The 13,453-nt window shown below is 43.1% G+C and overlaps 1 pseudogene; it reads left to right on the top strand.

Annotated features, from left to right (window-relative positions):
* Nucleotides 1-11,836, top strand: part of LOC131503005 (beta-hexosaminidase subunit beta-like) — a 69,612-nt pseudogene extending 57,776 nt beyond the window's left edge.
* The last annotated feature ends 1,617 nt before the right edge of the window (nucleotides 11,837-13,453 follow it).

The following is a 13,453-nucleotide window of genomic DNA, read 5'->3' as shown; positions in this document are numbered from 1 at the left end:
GGGTTTCTAGTGCTTCTGGTCCCTGAGCCTCCAGGCCAAGCCGCAGAAACTCATCGGTACCTGCCACTAAGGGTGCCCCCCTGATTGTCCTAAGAAGAAACGTGGCTGCCACACAAAGAAGGTTCTTCTCAGTAGTTGGTTGGGCTGCCCCCGAGTTGCCAGCATCTCAGGAACACCATATGCTTTGGTGCCTTGGTTTTCCTGCCCGAAGAAGGAAGAAAACACGGCCCCGCCCAGAAGCTTCGCTTTGTTTTGCTCTTAGCTTCCTTTTTCCTTCATAGAGGGCAACAGGCATAGCAGCTTCTTGAACGTAAAGTACAACCTGATCATCCGAACTTATGCTTTCTCAGTTCTTGACAGCTCCTGACCATAAAAGTTAGAAACTTCCCTTTTTCAGTAGTTCCTTCCTCAGGACCTTTGTCCACCCAAGCTGACTAAGCGGCTTACTGCAGAGAGTCCGAAGGGCATGAGCGTGGGCCCAGTTCAAACCTGGCTCTGCCATTCACTTTGGATGACTTTGAATGATTCAGTTTAACCTCTGGGTGCCTTAGATTTCTTCTTTACAAAATGCCATTAATAATATTACCACCCTTAAATCGTTATTGTGAATCGTAAATGAGTTAATACGCTCACAGCGCTTGGAACAGTGATGTGAGGAACCTCTGTGTTTCGGCGTTGACGGACGTGCCTTTCTGCCTTTATTTGCTTCTGACTCTACGGGAGCTATTTTTACAGCTCTAACTTGCGGATAACCGAGAGTAACGCAGACATCTCTTGTCCACACGCATGAAAATGTCCTGTCGTCAATGCTACAGTGACCTAGCTTCTTTTATTTCAGTGTTTCCCTAAGTAAGGACCTGGGGGAGCTGACATCTTGACCATTCTTCCTTTCGGTGTCTATGTAATAAATTGAGTGTACAAAGCGTTCATGTTTCTTTACCGGTCGAATCTGTCAGGCCTGGTCTGACTTTCCAAAGTCTATCTGCTTGTCACCGTGGCTCTTTACACCATGGGATATTATTTTGGTTAATAGCCTGCCATCTCTTAACTATCCTTTTCAGCGTTTTCTGCCGCAGGATTTGTGATTGAGTGTTAGTGACAACCTGAAACTGAACGCACGAACGTCTATGGCCTCCCAGCCCGTATTACCTAACTACCCCTGCAAAACACACTCCCCCAAAACTTGGCAGCTTAAAAACAACACACATTTATTATCTCAAAGGTGATGTGGGCCACGAATTCACGCACAGCTTAGACGGCTACCTCTTCTGACTCTGAGAGTCTTACAACACTGCGATCAAGGTATGGACCAAGGCTAAGGTCTCATAGACTCAGCAGTGGGGAAAGATCACTCACGTGGTGATTTTCAGGATTCAGTCTCTCAAGGGCCGTTCGACTGAGCCATCTCAGAAGCCTGCCTGTCACACAGACAAACGCGAACCAGATCTGATGGGGCAGATAAAATAACCACGACCCCAAACTCCCCTATGCTTCACAAAACAGAGGCACAAATGAGGTGGCATCATCAGTGTGCCCAAATATCGCCGGATTGTAGTCTCTACCTGCTACCACGATGTTCAGCCTTTCCCTCAAAGTCAACTTTGTTTATTAAAAAAAAACACTCTTTTTAAGTTTCTTTGTTTTGAAAGAGAGAGAGAGAGAGAGAGAGAGAGTGAGCGAGCATGCACGAGCATGAATGCATGGGGGAGAGGCAGAGAGAGAGGGAAAGAGAGAATCTCAAGCAGGCTCCAGGCTGTCAGCACAGAGCCCAAGCCGGGGCTCGATCTTAGGAACCGTGAGATCATGACCTGAGCCAAAATCAAGAGTTGGACGCTTAACCTGCTGACCCGCCCTGGGGCCCCAACTTTGTTTATTTCCGAGAGCCCACAAAAGTAGCTCGTATAGTCTCGTGCATCAGTCCATCCTGGTCTTTGATTACAGCTTTTAAGAACTGCGGCCAGGCACTGACATTATTACCAGTGCTCTCTCGCAGAAGTATTCCCCGAGATGGAGTTTCCTTCAGTCCTCATTGCACTCCCAAAGCCATCTACAAGGCAAATACTTGACAAAATACTCCCCACCTGCCCTGGTCACAACTTAGGTACCTGAATGGTGCTGCTTATTTCCAGCGTTCCTGCTATGTAGAGCCCCTCGATTTGGTCAACCCCCCTCGTTCAGGTCAGTGTGTGGAACGGATGTAACAGCATCCTCACTGCCTTTTGATCTCTCTCCTGTCCACTTCCAGATGCTCCAAACTTCCTCATAGGTTCCCTCACCAGTTCCCATCTGTCTTAATACCTAAAGGCAGCTCCAAATGTTTAACTGGCTCTTTAGGGGAACATGCCCTGATTTGGAGCATTTGCCAGTTTCCATGGGATAAATGCTCCCACCATGGATGATTACGAATGACCATCGTGACATCAGTGAACCTGGAGTTGGGAGGATATGTGTGCAATCAGCTCTCGGCAAGCCAACGTAAGCTGGCTCTAACATACTGTTGTTTGGAGGGCCGGTGGCCCAGAAGACATAGCCATGATATGTGTCTGAGCCTGGATTAGCTACAGCCTCAATGCCTCCTCCACACTGATATTCACCTCCATCTGGTAAGGCATGGGATTAAACCACTTTACTGATAATAGCCATGACCATGAAACTCTTGTGCATCTCTTTCACGGAAGTTGCTTCGGCAGCAAACCGGGACTAGACCTCAGTATCCTCAGGAAAAAGTCTGAAGTACTCAAAGAGATCCCTAAAGTTATAGCCCCTTTAAGATCCTGTTTCCCAAGATCCCCATGGCTCCAGGCTATTTCACAGTCGGGGGGGCTTGTTCCTCTGGGCCTTTGATCTTTCCACTCAGTATTCCCTCGTGTTGGCCCCGCCTGAAGGACTGAGTTTCTACCAAGGTTCTTTTTCCTTGATTCTAGCCAGGACCCCATTTTACTGTTAAAGGACACTACTACCCCACATAAATTGATCCAGTTTCTTTTCTTGAGACTTCGTTTTGCCCCCTTGACTCTGAATATCATCATGGACTCAAAGCTTCTTGTCACACACAGCTAGTAGAGATTTTGGAGAGATCCAGGCAGATAGGCCCTCTGATTCCATAGAAATGTGACCTTGGGTCAATCACTTGACCTTCCTGAGTCTCACTATGTCTGTATGTTTAGTGGAGATAAGAATATCTTCTTCCTAGATTTGTTATGGGGTTATAAACTAGAGGATGGATATAACGTTCCAGATGCAGAATAGGTGCTTAACAAAAATATCTCCAAATACCCCATTATTGCTTTGATTGATTGCCTACGCATGTTCTTTCTCACTCCCCATCTTTAGGCCCAAATGGGTCTTGACACGTGGATACAAGGTAGGGGGTGCGTTGTGTGGGGCTGAGTTCACTTCTCTTGGGCTGAGGGTCAGAGCAGGCACTCAGTGAAGCACACAAGCAGGAGAAGAGTTATTACCCTTGTAAGGAGGCTTGAGGCCTGGTGCCACATTTACTTTTGTTGTTTATAATTTTTGTATTAATTTTTGGAAATAAAAAAGTATAACCTGTTCATCTTAAGAATAGAAAAATATCCGGTCATGTGTTTTCTTTTTTTTTTCCTCATTTTTAAAATTTAAATTTTAGTTAACATCCGGTGCAATATCGGTTTCAGGAGTAGAATTCAGTGATTTATCTCTTACATACAACACCTGGTGCTCATCCCAAGCATCCTCCTTAATGCCCGTCATGCATCTCCCACCCACCTCCCTCCATCAACCCATGGTTTTTTCTCTATCATCAAGAGTCTCTTGTGGTTTGTGTCCCTCTTTTCTCTCCCCCCCCTTCCCATATGTTCATCTGTTTTGTTTCTTAAATTCCACACATGAGTGAAATCATCTTGTAGTTGTCTTTTCTGATTGACGTGTTTCACTTAGAATAATACATTCTAGCTCTATCCACATCATTGCAAATGGCAAGATTTCATTCTTTTTGATGGGTGAGTAATATTCCGACACACACACACACACACACACACACACACACACACACACCACATCTTCTTTATCCACTCATCAGTCAATGGACATTGGGACTCTCCCCATAGTTTGGCTATTGTTGATAGTGCTGCTGTAAACATTGGGGTGCGTGTACCCCTTCGGATCTGTATCTTTGTATCCTTTGGGTAAAAGGGTAATAGTGCACTTGCTGGATTTTAGGGTAGATCTATTTTTCACTTTTTGAGGAACCTCCATGCTGTTCTCCAGAGTGGCTGCACCAGTTTGCATTCCCACCAACGGTGCAAGAAAGTTCCCCTTTCTCCGCATCCTCACCAACACCTGTTGTTTCTTGTGTCCAGTCATGTATTTTAAAAAGCTAATTATCCACCTTCTCCCTGCCTTTCCTATTCTTTTGTTGAAAGCAATAGGTTTGTCCTTCTGTAACTTATACATGCTACACAGACCTAAATGCACATAACAGGGCTTTCCTTGGTGCTTATTTTTATAAAATGGGTCCCTAAGATATGTATTACTCTGCAACTTGTTTTGCTCACTTAATAATTCATCATGTGGACAGAATTTGCTTTTTTGTAGGCTCTCAACACCTAGTTACTAAAATATTCATTTGTTAAATAAGACCATGAAATTCTTTTGTTGTAGCAACTTTAGTGAAATATAATTCACATACTATACAATTCACCCATTTAATGTGTTTAGAATTCAGTGGCTTTTAATACACTCATACATTCACAGAGTTGTACAACCATCACCACAGTCAATTTTAGAACATTTTATCACTCCCCAAAGCAACATCATACCTTTAGCAACTGCCCTCCATTTCTCTCCACCACCCTCTACCCCCACCAGCCCTAGGCAACCACTAATCTACTTTCTGTCTCTAGAGACTTGCCTGTTCTACACACGTCCTATGCATGGAATCATATAATATGTGTTCTTTTTTAACTGGCTTCCTTCACTTAGCGTGTCTTCAAGGTTCATCCATACTGTAGCACGTATCGGGACTTTATTCCTTTTTATTGCTGACTCCTATTACATTGAATGGATATACTGCATTCAGCAGTTGATAGATATTTGGATTGTTTCCACTTTTTGGCTATTATAAATATTGCTTCTGTGAACATTTGTGTATATCATTTACTTTTTAACCCCCCAGTTTTCTGGTCCCCTGTTGACCTCTTTCACGTTCCTTACCCCATGTCCCAGGAGTGCCTAGTTTTCAGAATGCCGGAATCCCTAATTGTTTTGTGGCAGGTGATGATAGCAGACACTAATTTTAAAAACAGCCATTGTTTTTTTTTTTTTTCTCCGACAAAAATAAATTCGGACCTCTCCCGACAACTTGGTTTCAGGCTATAATCAGAAGATCTCCTGAGGGAAAATAATAACAATCGCCACTGTGTGTCTTCACTCCGGAAGATACGTGTCAAATATCTGGCTGCTTGGCCCATCTGGATTTCTTATAGGCTTCTCTACAAAGCCTTTCCAAGATGGCACTCATCACAGTTCCTGACACCGTCCCCTCCACAAATGCACTCTTACTCCTGTGTCCCCTGCATGTGTGGAAGGCACTGCCGTACCTACGGCCACCTGACTCCGAAATCTGGTGAATGCCTTAGGCCTCTCTGTCAACCCATTCTGCATATATCAGTTACCCAAGGCATGTCGAGCTCTGAAATAGTTCTCTAATTCATCCTCTTCTCTTTATCCTCATGGCTACCGCATCAGCTCAAGCTTTCACAGTATCCCCTTGTGCACCGTGACCTCCTGAAACCCACACTGTTCCGCATTTCAGTATTTTCTTTGCCTACAGTGTCCCTCCCCTCTCGTGTGCTGGTTAGTGTTCAGTCAACTTTTAAGACTCGACTCAAATGTCACCTTGTCTCTAGTGTCTTCTTCTCCCTTTGCATTAAAGTCAAGTGAGTTTCCCTTCTTTGCTCCTTGGCACACCGTTTTTGCCTTTGTTTTACAACACGCCATGTTCTAATGTAGTTACGGGTTTGTCTATTTCTGCTTTCATTTGATTCTGAAATTCTTCTGTTTTTTGAATCACTGTAGCTCACGCATTATTAGCAGTAGACAAATAATATGTTTAATAAATGACTGAATAATTAAACTCTTGTATGTAAAAAAAGAAAAATTTGGACGAATGATCAGTTTTTCAAATATATTGAAGAACTCCCCTCCTTATTAGATCTCAGCTGTTCATTTGTTACATGTCTCAAATCGAGGGGTACTTATCTAAATATGTAACTGTTTTCATCTATGCTTTCTCCATCTGATTTGATAAATTTTAATGATTAAATTCTGAATAATTGGAGAGACTCCTTGAAATGTGCATAATAGGTCCATTAATAGTAATATCTAATTAAAGAATATTTTTAAATGAACAAAATAATAGAATAAATCCATTAAGTTCCCATTAAATCCCTCCATAAAAGTGAACACTTTGTGTTTGTTAAGGGCTCCTTAATGAAATGTAATTAATCCAAGCACTTCAGAAATTAATATGAAACCCTCCGCACAGGGTCATGTCTTATAGAGGCGTAAGCCTGTTATGTGGCCCCAGCATCAGAGCTCATCAATTCCATAAGTTTATCACACAGAGACTCCATTTAATGCTTTGCTGAATATTAACAGAAAAATACCATTAGAGGTGTGTGCATTATTTGTTCATCTAAAGAGGTGACATCTCTTCCTAGCAAAAAGAACTTCAGAATTAAAGTATGATCGCAGATTTTGAAATTTTCATATAGGAGAAAACAAAAACGGAGAAGAAATAAATGAACAAGGAGGAGATGCTAAATATTTAAATGTATATGGGGCATGTTTCCCGTAATTCTGTAGGAGTCAGAAAGAACAATGGACTTGGTCTGTTCTACGTAAGACAGCACTACACCAAATACTAACGTGTTGCTTCTGTACCAGGAGAGCAAACTCCACTGCGTTCTGCACTCAGAAATTCCATTGATGTGCCTGAAGAATTTTTAGAATTACGATAAACTCATGGCAGTTCCGGGAAGAGACTCGGGTGGTATTATCAGATCAGACATCTTGAGGAATATCTGAAAAATTTAAAAATACAGTTGGACTGATAGCGTGGAGGTGTAAACCCTGAAGTCCACCAGGCAGATGAGGAGACTTCACAGGAAAGTTCCATGCTGCAGAGGCCCCAGGGAGCGGGAGCAGAGAACACGTGACTGGGGGCGGACCCGGAAAGGAAGTAAAGGGTTGGAGTCTGTCACGATCCAGGTAGCCTTTCAGTCATGGTACCAAATGAGACCCTCTGTGCTGGTTTTTTTTCAAGGCAGCCACTCTTAGTAAAAATCTTCTCTGTGCTAGTTGTTTTATAACTCACTTTTGAATGATTCAGAATTGCTTCGGGGATTCAATAGCAGAACTTACTGAAGGAAGGCACTCTGAAATTAATCCCCAATTACTTATACAAAGAGCATGTAATTCAGCAGAATATAGCTCTCCTGGTTTGAACATAATGTGGAGTTTTTGTCTAATCTCCCTTCATCCAATAACCTCATCTCTCATCATTTCCAGGAAGGCTTCGTCCATGTGCGACATTGGGTGATGTCTGCTGAACAATTTCTCCTTTAAATACTATCATATGATCTAATTTGTGTTAAAATCCTCAATCTGATGCACTCCCTACCTTATTTCCTATAGGCTCTCTGGCCTGCGAGAGAAAGTAGATTTTTCTCTCCTCTCTGACACTTGCCATAGCTGCATTAAGAGGAAAAGAGCAAAATCTGTTTGCTCTGAGACATGCTGTTTTGTGGATAATGAAAACAAATGAAGCATAACAGTTAATTTTGTTCTTTCTATCACAGATGGGGACTCCTGTTAAGGAAACCTCTCAATCAAATAGATTCCTTTATTTGCCACTGAAGGTGCAGAGAATTAGACGGCTAACCTGGTCACCCTCTCCGTTTTCATTTAGAGATAGATCAGCGAGGACAGTTTGTATTTGCTGCCCAACTTCCCTCATTCTCTGAGCTTTAAACATGTTGAATTCCGAGATGTATAATCATCATTGCCTATTTTTAAACGACAAAAGCCAAGAAAATTATTTTTCTTTACGGTCCGTAAGATAGATATCAATGCAGATAAAACACGCAAAAACATAAAACAAAACCTAAAGACCTTCATGTTTTAAATGGCTTGTCTGTCCAAAGTTCCAAGGTCATGTTTTCTTTAACAAAAAAAGGTCAGCACAAAAATGAATTGCAGCAAAGAGAAATACCAAGTAAATACAGCAGCAGGGAAGGGCAGGGATTGATGGAAAAGGCAGCGGAGAGGGGTGAGCTGAGTGTCTGCTGATCGGTTCTGAAATAGGAATTTCACCCTCAAACAGACTCTTCTAGAAATCATTATGAATCTGTTTTGCAAAAGCTTAAAAACAATGGCCTCCAAGCCAAAGTTAGATCCCTTTCAGTGACAGAATATTTTCGCTAAGATGACTGTCATTTAAAGAAATCGAAGTACAGTTGACAGACAAATGTTCCTGGTTTCAGTTGTGCAACGTAGTGATGTGACAACTCTGTGCTTGCCACAAGTGCTCCCTGGCAGTTTCTGAATGTCTTCCTCGTGAATCCTTTATTTTCTGAATGACACTGTATAGAGGAGAGATCCTGAGACTCAGAGAGGTCAAGTGACGGGTTCATATTACTAAACACGGACATTCTTCCATGTCTAGGTTTAGAGGTGCAGGATCATCATTGTCGACCATCAGTTTACCAGGACTTGTCCACCTTTTTTCCCTAGGAACATATTAGTGGTATGCAGAGATAATTATGCAACATTATCTTTATTTACGAAAATCAGATTACATAGCACGTCATATTCAGTAATTGCTTATCTAATTTAACAACATACCATGTTTGTCCTCCCATGTCAGTGTGCGTGGCTCTGATCCATTGCTTTTAAAGACTACGTCATATTCATTTACATCGATGATTCCTGAAATGGGGGTTGATTTTGCTCCCCAGGTGACAGCTGGCAGTGAGTGGAGAAAGTTTTGCTTGTCACAATTGGGCACAAGGTGCCAGGGGCATCAAAGGGGTGAAGGCCGGGGCGCTGCTCAGCATCCTGAGCACAGAACTGCTCCTACAACCAAGAACAATCTGGCTCAGATGTCAACAGCGCTGAGGTTGAGAAGTCCTGAAATAGATGTACCACAATTCATTTAACACGTTCTCTACTGGTGGCCGTTGGGAGCGTTCCCAATTGTATCGACTACAGTAGCAGTGAATAGTCAATAGTTTCTACCTTTGTGCATTATTCCAAGTAGTACTTCTGGACAAATACCTAGACGGGTAATTTCTTAGTCCTAGATTATGCCGCTGGCTTAAACTAGTAAAGGTTGTATGAATTTACGTTTCTTCCAAGAGTATGTGAGGCTGTGTGGGCCCCCTTACCCCTCCTACTCCGGTGGGCATTATCCACCTTTTAAAGTTCTGCCAGACCTTTTGACACATAGCTTTCTGCTTCTTTATTGTTATTTCAAGTTTATTGTTAGTGACTTAGCCATCTTTTCAAATGTGTTTGGGCTTTGAGTTTTCTTCATTTGTGAATTGTCTGTGCACCTCCTTAATGCTTTTTCTCTTGAGTTGGCTACAAAATCTTTTTGGCTTGAAAAGCTTTGTCCCTTCTATGTATCACAGATATTTTTTCCTAATCTTTCATTTGCACTTTAGCATTAATAATTTTTGGATATGTGAACGTATAGCATTTTTATAAATGCCAGTTTATTCTTCTTCAAATATTTCCTCTGGGAATTGGTCATATGTAGAAACGTTTTCCCCTCCCAAAGAATACGAAAATATACACCTGTGTTTCCTTCTACTCCCCTTCCAGTTCCTTCGGGGTCTGTTTGTCAGTTCATTTTCCATTTAATCCTTCACACCTAGCTGGAACTTTTTTCAGTGTGAATGTTAACCCACCGGCTCTCCTAATACAGTCATCACGACTTCACAGGAACAAGCCAAGTGGAGATTCTCTTTGCAGAGAGTAAACTCCTAACCTTGCCATCTGTACTCCATTCCGGTACACCAGCCAAGTTTCTTCAAACCTCGCCCACAGGCAGGAATGAGGATACCCGACCCTGTTAAGTGTTAAGCTTGTTAAGCTAAAGAATTGACAAGATTTCACGTTAGTTTTATATTTCATGTGATTTTATTTATTCATGCTATTTCGTTTAGTTACATTTCACATTTCTTTTTAATTTCTCATTGAAGCAGAGTTGATATATACATTAGCTTCAGGTATACAGCATAGTGATTAGACAATTATATACTTAACAAGCTTTTCATCTCTGTGACTTACTCATTCTATATTGGAAGTTTGTATGTCATATTAATGTAATTTTGATTTTAACTTAATTTTTAATTTTAATTTTAATTTTATCTTCATATGGCACCTTTAAAGCAGGTTGTAGTATCCCCACTTTATGGATGAGGCACAGTTAAGGCTATCTGCTTGGCTGTTCATTTCTTTTTTTTTTTTTTTTTTTTTTTCAACGTTTTTAATTTATTTTTGGGACAGAGAGAGACAGAGCATGAACGGGGGAGGGGCAGAGAGAGAGGGAGACACAGAATCGGAAACAGGCTCCAGGCTCCGAGCCATCAGCCCAGAGCCCGACGCGGGGCTCGAACTCACGGACCGCGAGATCGTGACCTGGCTGAAGTCGGACGCTTAACCGACTGCGCCACCCAGGCGCCCCTGGCTGTTCATTTCTTGAGGATATCAAGTGTTGGTTTTTTTTCCCCCTCTCCAGTGCCAGGAACATATCATCTATTGGATAAATGCTTGGTTGGCCCAAGGGCACACTTTACTGTGTAAAGGAGATGAGCAGGTTAATGGGATAGTGACACTTCTCATATCTACTTGATTTTGCTATAACTTAGCCCAAACATATCATCCTTAAGGGAAATTATCTGCAAAATACAAGGTGGTTTTGTTCTCTTCCAGTTGATCTCTGTATTAACTATCCTTTCTCTCCATTTATGTATGTATAAATTGAAGATAAATAATTTAAAATTGCCCCCAGTTAAGGTGAGCATACGATATGGAGGTTTAAGGGTCAATAAATCAATGTTTCTGAGACATTTAGAGTCCATCAGCTGACATGTTTCTTTGTTTTTAATGTTTATTTATTTTTGAGAGAGAGAGAGAGAGAGAGAGAGAGAGAGACAGAGTGCAAGCAGGGGAGGGGCAGAGAGAGAGGGAGACAGAATCCGAAGCAGGCTCCAGGCTCCGAGCTGTCCGCACAGAGCCCGACGCGGGGCTAGAACTCTAAACAAGGTATCTTGGTTAGAGAAGAGGAAAATGGGCTTTCTGTCCTGATAGACAATACTAGTAATTTTACCCAAAATCACGTCTGCTTCTCTTCAAGAAAGACTATTCCATTCACTTGCAAGTGACTTGATATGATCCCCTGATCCAAACACCCCTCTTAATTAACATGTTCCCAGAAAGCAAACTATTGTTTATTGACGGCCAGCCCCACCTCCGGGGAAGTTCATAGGTTATTTAAAAATACTTACAGCTGCTTTTCCCTGGAAGGACCAAGACGGCGACCACACTGCTCACGGCTATGGAAATGGACAGTGGTGCTGGTGTCCTTAAGAACAATCCTGTTCGCTTGGTCAAAACGATCGTGTGTCGAACCAGCAAACACCACCGCCCGCAAAGTGTGGAGACATTTTCAGGAGCATATGCTCCTTTGAACTTGAGGTCGAGTGGCCAGGGCTGTGACTGGATAGGTGCTAACTTTGTGAGTGGTCAGCGCAACGGCCATTTTTTAAAAAAGAATGTTGTTCCGTGAGAAACTGCGGGAAGCGCCTCCAAACAGAAGCCTTTTTGTATTCATGGCTAGTTGCATCCATAACCACCAGACAAGAGATAAAAATTGATAAAACTACAGCCTTGGGGATGTAGCTTTATCCCCAAGGTCTCCTCAGAGCTCCAGCTTTATATAAATTTTCCATCACGCTCTCAGCCAGCTGTTCAAAGTACAAGAATCTATTTCCCTGATGGGTAAGGAGTCTCAGGGTGGAAAACATATTCAGAACAAAATTACAGAATTGTGCTTCTTCCTCAATAAAAATTCATTTATTTCCTTGCTTTCACAGAACATCGATAGCTGAGTCTGAATAAGTTTCCAGTCTGGTGTCCTTAAGAAAACGAGGTCTCTGAGGCTGATGTGAGACCTACCCCAGGCCTCTTTTGGAGACCATCTTTCCCACGTCCATTGTTTCGGTCAGCAGTCTCGTCTTCTGGACCCTCAAGTCTCAAATCTTTCAAATTTGCCTTTTCTTTGGATTTACTGGTAAATTCACTGCCACCAGGAGGTTCTTCCCAGTTCCCAGTGTTAGTCAGTTTGCTGGCTTGTCTTTGCCCCTTACAGACTTTGCTCTGATCCCTCATCTTGGTCTGAGCTTCGCCCTGGATGGCAGGAGAGGAGAAGGGCCGGGGGGGGAAATGGTTGAAATTGAGGCAGAGCGCGTCACTTAGAAGCTGGGTTTGAGGTGCTTACGTTTTCAAGCAAGAGAAAATTCCAGCCCAAGCCGGCAGAGAAAGGAGATTTACTAGTTATCGTAGCTTGACGTTAATAATCAACAGTTTACAGAACAACATCACACGTATTCACTTTCTCCTCAAAGAGTCCTCTCAGGCCAGCTTGGCGATCCCCAAGATTTCAACTGAAAAAGTGCAGTTCCCAGGGTGGGTTGCCAGTGACCACGGGGCCACTAGGTGGCGCAGTGAGATGCAGACGGAGGCCCAGGATCTGCGGATCCACACGCCTTGCCACTCCCAGGGTTGTTTGGAGAGAGGACTGCAGTGCTATGGGATGAGCAGAAAATGCGGAATAAGACGGGAGGGAGAGAGGGAGACCCTGGCGCATTTCAATTAAGGGCAACTTTTATAGAACTGGGTAAAACACACACACACACACACACACACACACACGCGCGACAACGGAAGAGAAATCCCTGAGAGCAGAGGAGGGGGGTGGCGGGGGAAGGTTGCTGTGGGGTTCTGGCTTTCCAGAGCGGGAATGGCTCTTGGAGGGAAGGGAGATGGTGCGCAGAGGGGAGAATGTTACCGGAGGCCCAACCCCTCCCCCCTTCACCGGCTGATCTCGGACTGGTCCTACAGCATCCGAGACTCTGTGCCAACGTGCTCCCTACACCACTGGGTCCTATTTCCCAACATGGACAAGGGCCTCTGTGGACTCCAGGGCAAGAATACGGTGTCATATTTGCAAAGACAACTGCCTGCAGTCACACAAACTATTTTCAGAGCCCAGGGGCTCTGGTCTTACCTCTCATAATAGAAAACACTTTTATTCAGAAGCAAAGAACCCAAGTGAGAAAGGGCAGAAGAGGGCCACCCTTTACGCTGAATTGCCGAAAACAGGTTTGGATAGTCTCCTGAACTT

The sequence above is a fragment of the Neofelis nebulosa genome, chromosome X, assembly GCF_028018385.1.
Source record: "Neofelis nebulosa isolate mNeoNeb1 chromosome X, mNeoNeb1.pri, whole genome shotgun sequence".
Taxonomy (NCBI): domain Eukaryota; kingdom Metazoa; phylum Chordata; class Mammalia; order Carnivora; family Felidae; genus Neofelis; species Neofelis nebulosa.
This window is presented reverse-complemented; position numbering and strand designations above follow the sequence as displayed.